Source organism: Acartia tonsa, chromosome 6, assembly GCF_053477335.1.
Source record: "Acartia tonsa isolate MP-2025a chromosome 6, ASM5347733v1, whole genome shotgun sequence".
Lineage (NCBI taxonomy): Eukaryota > Metazoa > Arthropoda > Copepoda > Calanoida > Acartiidae > Acartia > Acartia tonsa.
The window spans coordinates 29,846,121-29,860,250 of record NC_137265.1 but is presented as its reverse complement, the minus strand read 5'-3'; positions in this window follow the sequence as shown (position 1 = coordinate 29,860,250).

Here is a 14,130-nt window from a genome sequence, read left to right as displayed (position 1 = left end):
ACGCAAATAATAAATAACTATTTTATGGGAATTCAAGATGCATTTATCAGCCCCCTTATTTTAGAGGTTCACTCATTAAAAGCTGCTTTGGAACAATCAGATCAATTAAAAAAGATTTCGATAACTGTTCATTTTTTAAACCTTTAGTTTTCAAATACCGCTTATGCACTATTGCTTATATTTTATTTATCAGATACTTTTTTTGAGCATTTCTTAATGCACATTACCCAAGTTGAAATTAAGATTCTCTTAACTTAAACCATAAAATCTCTTCAATAAAAGTTTGCAAATGTAAAGCTTTGAAGTATTTTTTTCTGAGAAAAAAGTCCTCATTTCTAGAACTCTATTGGCTAACTTGTGGGGGTTAAAATGTTGCCTATGGCCCGGGGCTTGCCGTAGTTGGCTATAAATGTCAATTAAAGGTGCTTTAATGTGAATAATTGTCTTATATACTCTATACTCATTCCCTTCACACCTTTACTGTTCCCAATATCGTGCAGGAGCGCAGCTACTCTATATAACTTGTATGTCTGTTGGTCGGCGATGCACTTGAAAGTGTATATGGAATATTAAAAACTATTTTTTTCTTCTTTCTAAGTGGTTGTTTGATTGTTATACTTTTAATATCATGGTATATTTAAAAAAAAGTCTAGTATTGTAAACATTTTGAAAAAGATTTTAACAGACAAAACAAGTTGAAGAATAATTCACCTATTCGTGTCATCAATCCAGAGTGTTTTACATTATAATTATAATCATTGTAAATATAGAAAATTCATGAAATATACAGAGATACAACCTTAGAGAATAAATTAATATATAGGGAGGCTGTAGGATTTAAATATTTTTGCACTATTTTTGCAGAAAACAATCCTAGAATTTAATTAAGACTTGAAACATGTACATTTTTTAGGCTATTATGTAAATTTTATTATTTTTCAGACCAATGTGCACAGAGGCATTGCAAAATTTTGCTTGACCTTTTGCAATCTGTAGGCTTAACCTGCCTGAAAAACAAAATTATCATATTAAGGCCGTTTAATTTGAATCATATTTTTATGCTTTCAAGAAGAAGGAGCGGGGAGAAAGGCGGCAGAAATATAGGGATGGGATAATTTACGGCTCGGCGGCCGCAGCAATGAGACATTTTTAACCGCAGTAGAGGCATACTACTTTGAATAATGTGTGGCCTTTAACTGTTAAAATCAGCAGCTGATTATTTTTTTCGCAGCAAGCATAAAAGACTTTCTTCTGAACAACTTTTTGGCATCTCGTAACAGATAACTTTAACGTTTTACCTGCCGTTTTGTCGTCAGAATGTCATTAAGTAGTTTCATGTTATCAGATATTTGATAAGTAGAATGTGGATATTATATCAGTTAAGGCCATTTTTATTAAAGCCACATATTTGACATAAACCCTTTAAATTACATAAAGATATGATATCAACAATTTTGACAGGGTACCATTCCTTATCTCTACATCCCTGACACGTAATACATTCATTTTTAAGAGTAGAGGGGAGATTAAACAAGAGAGAGAAAAAGGGAACTTTTAAGGACTGGGCGGAAGGTTGGGCAAGGGGTTTAAAAAGGAAAACGGGGTTAGCTTGCTAAAAGGATTTAAATATTTTTGATACACTTTACTTTGCGCCATAATTGGCCAATTTATTAACAACAAACTATTTTGCTTTTTTGACTTTAAATAAAAATCAAAGTCAAATATAAAATTAGGTACAACAACGTCTACAAATACACGATATCTTCAATTTAAAGGCATACCATAGGTTTTTTAAAATTGATATTTTATTAAAATATAAAATATCCCTTATGGAAGAATACTTAATGCTTGTAAATGATTGTAAAACATTCGTTCAAACACCAAGTCCAATGTTTAACAGGGCCATCTTTAAAAAATGCAGTTTTTAAGGGTTAATTTGATTAAATTTCAATTACATGCAAATTTCTAAGCTATTAGAATTTTCATTTTTTTAAGTACTTGACCCTTTATAAGTTTAGGAATTTTTTAAATACTTTTTTTAAATGATCGAATTTTTAATTATTAGAAAATAGTATGGACTCCATAATACATTCATATTATATACGAACAAATAAGTACTTCCCCTTAAAGTGTTTAGTGAACGTAGAAAACCCTCTACCCTCATTGTACCTAAATTAAAAATAAGGAAAGATATTTTCTTTACGTTTGCAACTGCGGGGGCCCGAGCCCAAAGGGGCTACCATGTACCAACTAAAAGCTAACCTAACCTAGCTTAAGTTATAATAAAAACATGAAAAACCGCCGACAAATTTATTGTAACGCTATTTGTATGGAAAGACTATCATATGAAGACGAAGAAAGTCGCTCAAAAAAATTCTGACGTCTTAACCCTTAACGGTCGGGAGGGGTGGGGGCGTTCAACGCCCCCCATCCGGTTTTTTCTATCTCATTTTCTGTGTGTGAAAGATAAAGAGCCCAAACTGCTTGACTTTTTAAGTATGGGTATGACACATAACTGAGAGTTAGAATTTTTTGAAAATCTCCATCCTGGCGGGCACAGGATGCCAGCAAACCTGGCAGGGTCATCCAGGTAAAGAACAAAAATAATATTTTTGACTTAAACAAAGCATTTTATATTACCAAATTACTAAAATATCCTTTAGTAGTACATCCTCATCTTAAATACAGGTGTTCAGGTTTGCAGGTCCTGATCCTCCAGGTCTCCAGAAATCTTTAAAAGGCTCCTGTGGCCACAATTTTTGACTTAGAGACTTCAAATTTTAAACTTAAGCTTTTCTTATATGTCTAGATAATGTATTAAAATTTCATAAAGATCCGCCGCCGTTTTCTCGCCGACCGCCGACTGCGGCGGCTGGCAGCTGCCAAGTACAGCTGCGGCCGCTGAAATTTATATTTTGATATTTCAAATATAAAATTTACATAAAAATAAACATTTTCTGCAAAAAAAATTGTTCTTTTAGCTTTAAAAATAAAAAAATTACAGCCGTTTGAAATTTTTAAGTAAAAAAGGACCTAAAAACAAAGGTTGTTAAATAAAAGGGTGTAGGAAGCGAAAATTGACTTACACTTATAAAAGGTCGGAAATTCATCATAACACAGGGGACTTGCACAAAATTTTTTAGCCCTCTAGCTCTAATAGGAACTGAGATAATAAAGGGGGGCGTTGAACGCCCCCCCCCCCCCCGACTGATTAAGGTGCGGCAAGGGGCCCGACTGTTAAGGGTTAAAATGAATGAGGGATGAGGAGAGGAGGAGTGGGAAAGAAAACTCCTAAAAAAGAGATGGATAATCCCTCATTTTTATGACGTCACATTTAGCGACTTTCTTCGTCTTCTATCATATCCATAAGTATGGCAGTAATAAAACTTTAGAAAAGTAAAAAAATTTACTGCTTGATTTATAATTTAAATTATAGAGAAGCTTCGCTCTGTAAAAGGTAAATTTTTTGCCCCTTCTCGTTCGTATTGCTGTCAATTTATGACAAGCTTTACTTTGTTTATACTGAGATGTCACCTTTAATTTATCTGTTTAGCTGTGTTTTTTTGCTTTGCATCCCTACCTGAGTACATATAGAAAGCTTCACTAGCCATATTTAGGCTAATTTCGGACAGCTCATGATATTGAAATTTTATTAGATAACTAAAACAAACAGGACTCGGCTGTAGATTGGATGTGAGCAAGCATAAAATGGCAGCAACATGGAAATATTAATATTAACATTATAGAGAATTTTCTTAAGATTCCATGTTAAAAAAAATACAGCTTCTGGAGTCACTTAAAGTTTCAGTACACTTAAAGGATCAAGGAATCTAAATCTGACTTTATTTACTCAAAATTTGAACTTAAATAGTATTTAGATTGTGTAAATAAAGTGCTTTGATAAAGTCATGTCATTATTGTTCCATATCAAATAAGCTACTTTTTTTACAATTGTAAAGGAAGAAAAAAAGTAGAAGTGGCTGCATCTAAATCCTAATTTACCTACATATTTATTTAACACATACATATGAGATATATATTAAAAATATGTACTACATTTATAGGTAAAGGCTTGAATCAAAATACATTCATTGCATAAAATAAGAAGGAAGAAATAGAAAACAAATAACAATGCAAAAGTTTGATCTTTTTTATTTGATACATTATTACTTACTAGTGGTTGCGCCCCTAGCTTCTAGTAGAGATCGGATGAGGTCAGGAATATAGCCCATAAACAACCAAAGACATAAATAAGGCTTGCTTGAAAAATTTAATCAACTCAGACCAGCAATTTCAAAGATCTTTAGCTTCATACAAAAAACTTTACTACTTTGTAAGATAGAATTTTTGCACATTACCCATTGTTTGGTACTTTTAATAAAGCTTGATTTTTTCACTGTCAGTGTACACTATTTTCAACCTATAACATTAATCTACGGATGGGTTACTTGTGATCATCGTCATTGAAGATGTAAATCAATATATCACTTATTGCCTTATCTCTCAAAGTCCCCAGGTTTAAATTTTTAGAAAAGAATAATTGCATCTAGCCTATTTTTGTCCAGGTATATTTCTGTCTGTCCTCGTACACTTATTAACCCTTCTAGGGTGGCCTAAAAAATCAAAAAAATCATATGTGATTTTTAAAATAACTTCAAGTATTTAGAGCTATTATTATTTTTTTTTTTTTTGAGATTCACATTATTTTTTTTGTGCACCTAATTATTGAAATACAAACAGAGTAAAACTTATGAAAACAAACTATGATTTGTGTGATTTTAAGATTCGCGGATTTTATTGATTAAGGTTTGTCCGTATGTCATATTGACATTGACTGTGGGGTCTTATTGCACTTACGGGGATCTTAAGAGGTAAGTTAATGGATGATTAATACAAAAATACCCCTCCAAAAGAGTACTATTATTGGTTGAAAAGTAATGACACTGAAATTTCTAAATCAGACAACCAATTAGAGATCCTGTTATATAAATTTTTTTGGAGGAGATTTCTAAATGATAAATACATAAACTTTTATTTATTATTAATCATTATTTTTTAAAAGCTACACCTTTATGAACTTATTGATCCTTTTTATTATTTCAACAAGTATTTTTGCATATTTATATTCTGGTACTTTTCAAATTATTAAATTATACAAATATAAAATATTAAAGTAAAAAGCATAAACTAACTGACAGTTTATTTCAGTAAATTAAATTCTACAAATTATTTTCCTTTTCCTACTCAAAATCAGCCTTTTTTCACCTCAATTAAACCAGTTCTAAACTGCGAAAAAAAACGTATCTTTTGTTGTCTATTAACTGTTCACAGAAACAGAATAATAGGATTTATTATTACTTGAAAATTAAAATTTTACTTTTTAAGTAGTAAATATCTTGAAGATCTTTTCGGTTAATATAAAATATGATTAACAAAAAATTACTAAATTTGAAAATTAGAACTAAAAATTTTTACCCTAAAATTATACTACTATCTTTAGATTTAGAAATAAAAAGTTAAGTAATTCTTTTTGTTATAATGTTGAATTATCTAAAATAAAATACAGGGTGTCCTATAAATATACTTTGTTTTTTTAGTTTTTTCCTTTTATTAAAAGTAACTGGATGTTTGTCTGCTTGTCTGTCTATGTGTACCAAAGGATCTCGCTAACCGCTGTTTTGATGGTGTTCTCCTTTACAGCGAAGCTTCTCATAGGTCCAGGAAAGATTATACCTATTTTTGGGAAGGGTACTAGAAAAAAGACTTCCCCACAATATTTTTTACTGTTTTGTCAGACACTCTGTGTAACTATGGGGGATGTACTTACTCGGGGAGTAATATCCCCGTAATCTACATATAGATTGTCAGACACTCTGTCACGCCCTTTGTAACTGAGGGGGGGGGGGTGTACTAATTCTTGTAGTAATATACCCGTAGTCTGCAGATAATTTGTCAGACACCCTGTGTAACTGTGGGGGATGTACTAATTCAGGCAGTAATATACCCATAGTCTACAGATAATTTGTCAGACACCCTGTGTAACTGTGGGGGATGTACTAATTCAGGCAGTAATATACCCGTAGTCTACAGATAATTTGTCAGACACCCTGTCTAACTGTGGGGATGTAATAATTCGGGCAGTAATATACCCGTAGTCTACAGATAATTTGTCAGACACCCTGTGTAACTGTGGGGGATGTACTAATTCAGTCAGTAATACACCCGTAGTCTACAGATAATTTTCCAGACACCCTGTGTAACTGTGAGGGATGTACTAATTCAGGCAGTAATATACCCGTAGTCTACAGATAATTTGTCAGACACCCTGTCTAACTGTGAGGGATGTACTAATTCAGGCAGTAATATACCCGTAGTCTACAGATAATTTGTCGGTATGTAATTTATGAGACTCGAAAACGGTTGTCAGAAATACAGAATATATATGTATATATATATACATTCATATATATGCTTTAAATATATTTAAAAAGACTGTACTTACATAGATCTATTTTATATAGTAAAGATGTAAAAGAATTTTCATTATTAAAAAAAAATTACTGTTAAGTGCTTCAATTGATAATTAAAACAAAATTGAAGAAACTTTGATTTTGTTTAGTCAAAAAGTTTAATAATCTTAGGTTAAGGGTTCTCCCCAAAACAGCCTAAAACTTGCCATTATCCTAACAAGACTTGAGGAGTGACCATCCCACCAGTTTACGGGATTTTAATAGACATAAATAAATAAATTTAGCTAATTTAGACACTTGTAAGAATTCCAAAAGTACGCTCCTTTTTCCACTAAAAGTGAAACCCTGTGTAAATTTAGGATAAAAAAGGGGATGTCTACTAATGTCTAAGTGATTTGAGTAAATCACTTCAACAATAATCCTAAATACAGCTGGGGTACGGCAGCCGCCGCTGGAATTAGCCCAAGTAGTACAAAAATCGCAGCCTGCTACCAAACAATTCGGCTCTATCTGCATATCATTAGTATCCGCAGCCGATTTAGGCAGACGCTTTTTTCAGCTGCTAAAACTGTGGTTGCTGACAAATAGAAACAGGAAAAAACTTACGGTCGCCTTTTTTTCAATCAACAACAAAATTTATCTTCTGGATTGTTCTTTTCATGCAAATCCGCTTCCGCATAAGCCGCCAGAAAAATAAGCGGCTACCGCGCCCTGATGCATACTATTCCGTCAAAATAGTAAAATATACATCAATAAACCTCTAGGAGTTTACTAAAAATTTACATGAACGTTAAACTTTTAAGCATGATCTTTTAAGCATGTTTGATGATTGTGTGTGTGTAAGTCCGTCCAATAAGATCTCAAAAAACCGCTAAGATCTACCCTAATATTAAAATTACCGTGTCTTTTTGTTACATAAAAAGTTTGTGTATGTTTGCTTTAAAATCTCAAAAACGGCATACGTATATTACATCTTGTTTTACTTGCCATTTAAGACAATCCTATCTACAATTCCAATAATTTTAAGACACTAATCTGCGGTTAAAAAAATAATAAAATTTGTTTCCTTGTTGACAGTTTTGATTATGAATCAGAACCGGCTTTTATCCAGCGGAAATTAATCCGATTCCTAGCTATAATGGTAATAATTATAAGAAATTACTAATGTAAAAAGAAATGTTTATAGGGCAAATATTCTGTATATATTAATATCTATTTCTAGTTATATTAGCATAAATAGGTTATTAATTACATTAATGTGTGTGTGTGTGTGTGTGTTTGTGTGTGTGTGTGTGTGTGTTTATGACCCTTTCTAGCCTCTCTTATGGGCGTGTGGTTATTCTAGCTAAATCTATCTGAAAGGTATCTAATGGGATAAGACAGAAAAAATTATATAAAACCTCTATGATGATTAACCCTTCTGTAAATTCAATTTATTGGTTGAAGGGTCTAAACAATTGAACAGGCCAATAGAAATTCCACAAAATTTTAAAGCCAACGAATTTAAATCGTGCCTATAAAACATATCAGTGTAGTTTACAGTCCAATGTCTCCCCTCCCTCACTATCCAGCTTAGTATTATACTCTAAATCAAGAAATGTCTCATAAAAGTGTTATAGGACATTAGTTTAATTAATACAATCAAAAGATTCAACTTAAGTGTCATGGCATAGACCTTTGTCCGGAACTTTTAGCTATATAAAGTCAAGGCACTTTATAGTTTTACTATTAATGTCACGCTCCTGACATAGTAGATCTCTGTTTGCTGAAGCAAACCATTTCTGTTCTCATTTACATAAGGCTGTCATTGATTTCATACCTATTATACATTACTAATAATATCCAACAAGTTTTATGTGGCCAATTTCTTCAACCCTCAAGATATGTTTGTTGTCTGAAACAATGGTGACATAATCCATAAAAGCGATTCTCTGAAGAGCTAGAACAAGTGAACATTAACGCTTGTAGACTGTCAAAACTGAATAAGCAGAATATAAATACGTCTAAACTAAATTGTAAGAAAATTTGTAAGACAAAATACTGTTTAAGGACATACTTACATTTTTATAACTCTATGGAAACGATTATAGAGTTGCTACCCTTTCCAAATTGTACCTAACTAATACATGAATTACCATGCCAAGTTTGAAATCGACAGGACAATTCTAACATGCCTAATTTAACGATAAGAGCTATTCTTCACGGACAGCAAACCAACTCTAATTATAAAAAAAACTTCGTTTGAAAAAAAGAGATAGGTTCGAATTATATTCAATTAAATCACAATTTACTATTACTGTTGCTTTGTCAGGTGCGTGACAATTATACTTAGACATCAAAACAAAGGTTCTATTATCAAATGGTTGTTAATGTTCAAATTATGAAAATACGATATCATTAAGGTGGTTCTTTTATTTACTACAAAGGAAATTGTACATTACCTATCTAGTAAAGCACAAAATAGTACCAGGGTATCACGCAGTAAGACATTTCTACACAGATTTAAACAGGTTTTAGAAGAAAAAAATTATCCAGGGTTAATTCAATAGACGATAAAAAGATGTACTCTCCCAATTATTACTTCTTCTAAAGATTGAAATTATTGATGGGAAAGTTTGGACATTTAAAGTTTGTAAAATTGGAGAACGTGTTAAAAACTAGGGTACATACATGCATAATTTACAGACATCGAGCATTTAAAAATAAATTGGACTGCGTCATAGATGAAGACGTTAATATTATTGTAGGGAAGTCCTTGGCCTGCAAACAGGTTCAACTTAGTATTAAACGAGTAAGAATTTGAGGCAAAGGATGGGCAATCAACTTGTTAGTAGATTATGTGCACCCATCCTTGAAATTATACAGTTTAGTAGTTAGAAAAAGATAGGAGAATAATAAGAAAATACTTATTTCCATATTTTACCCAGTTAGGAAAACATTAAAGTGATTTTTAGGAATTTTTTAACACACAAAAAGTATTTTCTAGCGCTTAGCTTCCTCCACTGCGTAAGTTGTTGTTAGAAAATGACAAAAAATACTAATTTAAAATGATATCCAGTTTTTTAATGAGGCTTAGCCTCTCTCACTGTTTCAAAAGTTTGGGAATTTTCAAAACGCCAAAAGTATGTTATAAACCTTTGCTTTTCTTACTTTGTCTTATTAGCACAAAAGAATGGTAAAAATGTACTTTTTTTCCATGCAACATTAACATGATTTTGATAATTTTTTTAACACATAGACTTTTTTGTAACCCTTAGCTTTCCTGACTGTGTCTAATAGTTCTATTTTAAATGGTCCAGACTTGTATTTGTAAAGTAAAGAAAATTAGGCAACCATACCTTTTTTATTATAATAAAAGAAATATTAAATCGTGGCTAAAAAGCGGCTAAGGAGCGGTCTGGCCGCTGTAACTAGAAAAAGTAATTTTCTCTAAAAATACACACTAAACCACCAGAAAAAAATTATGTCTCTATCTGTTACATAAGCTGAGATAGAATGGGGGGCTAGCCCCCCCGCCCCCCCCCCCCCAATCTATTAAGGTGTAAATTGGGGCCCGATCTAAAAGGGAAAAGGGTTAATGAAAATTACAATTGTAAGACTGGAATAAAAGATAACAGGAAATGTTAAAATTCCTAGGTTCAAATAAGAATTCTAAATTAAAATAAATCAGAAAAGTGTGCTTAAAGCACATACATATGATTATGCACATGTGTTTCTTTTGTTGGTGGGTTAATATCTTTTATATTTTGTACGTACATGGCAATGCAACCATTGCTAGTTATCAAAATGCAACCATATTTATCAAAGACCAATAACATGCTGTAATAAGTTTCAATTAGGTCCATTCTTGATTCCATTTCAGGGTTTATCCAATTTCCCTCAAAATAACAAAAAAACAACCCATGGCTAAAATCTAGCTTCTTTAAGAATAGTTGACACATCTCGTTCCAGCCGTTTACGAAATATTAAGGATTTAAGATATGGGATTTAGCTTTACTGCAAAAGACTCAGTGTAGAGGGTGCTATATTCACCAAATTATATTTTAAACTAAATACTGTGAACAGAAAGACTTTAATTTCACTCCTATGAATTTATCATATATGATGAGAGTTTAATTAATCTACACCACTTTCTTCCACTAATAAGCAAGAGTTTCCAAAGTAAGAAATCTAAACGTATTATAAATGATATATCTCGCATTGTCCTTTCCCCTTTCTGAATGAACCCTAACTCATTAATGAATGTAAGCACATGCTCATATGCTTAACTGTCTAATTTTAATACCCCCAGCTTCCTAAACATCTTTACAAAACAAATCTTTAGAAGCGCAGCTGCTCTACAGCTAAAGTGCATCCTTAGTCTATCTGATAGTTCGGCAGCCTAACATTTCTACACTTCAATGCGTTCAATGCTCACTTACCCCCATACTGTAAACAAAACACTCAACACGCTTGCAGCAGAGGCAATAAAACCCTGTAAAATCTTATTGCAGTCATAATATCAGGCAGTAATGACCAGGGCTCGGCAGCTTCGCGTCAGCCGCCGGTAATCCTCAGGAAAATCAATATCTTATAATTTTAAAAATCATCTGAAAGTCTAAACCTGACCCGAACATGGAAATCCCACTTTTAACTTTAAGCATATAAACGGATTTTAAATTGAGGCTTAGTCGCGGCTGACACGCGGCTGCAAAGCAATGGCATATATTCAATAAAGTCAGTTTTGCACACGTTTTAAATTTAAATTACATGTGAACGGTTTTGACTGGATTAGCTATTTTTTTACCAACTGAAACAAATTGACATAAAAAATACTATTTTGCACTGAGAGAGGCAAAAACATACAAAATCGAGGAAAAAATGAATTTATAGGAAATAAAATACTTTTGACATAAAAAAAAATGAAAGGCTTCTTTTTAAATAGATAAAAATATATATCTTTCCTTAATTAAGCTTATCATAAAAACCCTTGAAAAGGAAAAAAATATTAAGATTTTTTCAAAACACAAAAAGTGTTCTATGTAGCTCATCCCATGACGTCAAAGGCTTAGAAACTTCTAATGATATTTTTTATGATATGTTCATTAAACTATGCATGTATTGGTTCATATATACTTTTTTTATATTACATGGTGATATGGTTATACGCGTACTTGTTTTCCCTAAAACTGACAAAATTTGGATATTTGTAGCATCAACTCGTTTGAATACTTTAATTCCAAATAAGCTTAACTCTGTCGATAAGGGTTATTAGGAAAAATAGATAATAAGATTGGAAATTAGAAAATAGATAGATAGATAAAAATGTTTTGAAGAAAATATTCTTAAGAAAATGAGCATAACCCTGAATTATAAAATATTAAGGTTACTCATTACCCAACGGCCGATAATAAAAACTCAAATTTCTTGAAATCTAAAAAATCAAATTATCAAATTTAAGTTTTTTGTTCATGCACAAAAAGTTATAAATTAAATTTTCTATTGGTATATGTAGTAAGAACAACTATAAACAAGCCAACAACAATTTTTATGTTTTACTCCTCCTTGTTTTTTAAATAAATTGAAAATGAGTTGGTTTGGGGTTAATTTTTTTCCCAATGCTTATTAACCTTTCCAGGGTCCCCTACACTTAGGGTCCTATACAATCGTTGTCCAAACCCTGCGGGGGTCCATAGAAACCAAAATAACCTTAACTTACCTAACCTAACGTATTAAACAATCAATTGAAAAACTATCACTATGTTATGTAGAAAATAATACATATTATCTTATCTTAGCAGAAAAGTGCTTCTTCTAATATACAGGCATATTTTATTATCATTTTCGTATTCATTAAAAACATTAAAATATTGTGACTAGAAAAAAAACAGCCAAGAACCCCTACATCAGACTTATTCCCCTTTTAATTTTGTTCCACTCATATTTAAAAGCGTCAAGAATTATGAGTTTAATAATATCTCAAGCTTAAACTCGTACATTAGTAAGTTTTATAAGAGCGATGCTAATTTTCAGGATTCTCAAATATAGTGTATTTTTTATTGTTTGTACTATAATAGGATATTTTAGCATTTTGGCCAATAAAATGCTTTGTTTGAGAAAACAAAATATTTTTGCTCTTTACCTGGAATACCGTGCCAAGTTTGCTTGCATCCTGTGCATAAAATTAAAAAAGATATTTCAAAAATTCAGCTCTCAGTCAAAATTTAAAAGTCACTTAGATATAGCCCTTAAAAAACAAAAGGAGAAGGGTATCTAAAAAATGGAGGAAGAAGGTTATTAAACGTTTCCTCCCCGACCGTAACATTACTGAATGACAGACAGAAACTTGCCTCGCAAATAAAAATCAAATATCTTAGCTTCTAACCTAGGTCTTTAGATCTAGAAGAAGATTCTGGGAGCCCATAGTGCAGATTCTGACTGGTACATATTATAGTCATACTCATAATACAAATATTTCATCAAAATTCTTTCTAAGATGCTAGCACAAGCCATTTAGAACCTATATAAGCTCTAGAATATATATATTAAGCACCTTAGATGATGGTAATTTTGGACAAAATTAAATGCTTTTAAACCCAGATATCTTCATGGATAATAAAAATCCCCAATGATTAAATACAAAACTACCCCTTCTGTAGATCAAAATTATTGAAGATAAGGTTTATACACTGCTAGTTTGAACTAACCGTCAAGATTTAATAAAAAGTACCCAAAGTTTTTGTGCTAACATTTAAGATAACGTGATTATTAAACTCTGGGTACAAGTGTGATTTGCAGTTCAATGTCCCCTCCCTCCTTGCCTAAACCTGGCCATGGAATTCAACCAATATCTTTAATAGGGTTGGGCCGGATACTTTTTTGGCCGGATACCGGATATCCGGCTGATTTAAAATGCCGGTAACCGGCCGGATATCCGGCAAATATCCGGTTATCCGGCCAAATTACCGGATATCCGGCCGGATAACCGGCCAAATAACCAAATATTAAAGTAGTAAAAAAAATTTTCTTCAGAAATCTTATATAAATTTACATAAAGTTAAACTTATTCAGAAAAAATGTTCTTCTAGCTTCAATAATAAGAAAATTATAGCCATTTAAGATTTTAAAAAGCAGAGATTTTTGGTGTAAAGTATAAAAAATTATAGAGCCGGATATCCGGCCGGATAGTTTCAATATCCGGTATCCGGCCGGATATTGAAAATGGCCGGATATCCGGCCGGATATCCGGCCACACCGGATATCCGGCCCAACCCTAATCTTTAATAACAGTATAACAATATGCTAATGGAAAGACTGACAGGCGGCCGTTTAAAAAACAAAAGTTTTAGGTTAAAATAAGCCTATAATAATAATAAAAAAAAATACTAAGTCAGTCGAATGACAGTAGTAAGCGTGATTATTTACTAATAGAACTATCAAACAAATGTTTGTACAATTAAAGAGTTTGTTGTCTGCAATGGCCAATCAAAACGTACTTTTTCCAGTCATAATCCGAATTTATCTACATTTTGATTAAAAAATAGGAAAGGAGAAAAAAAAAGAATATTATTAAAGATGTTATATAATATCATGTGCTGTAGCGGGGGAATATTCTGCTTTTTTAACATAACTCCGTAACTTTTCTATAAATAGTGTTTGTATGTCATTCTAAGGTGATGAT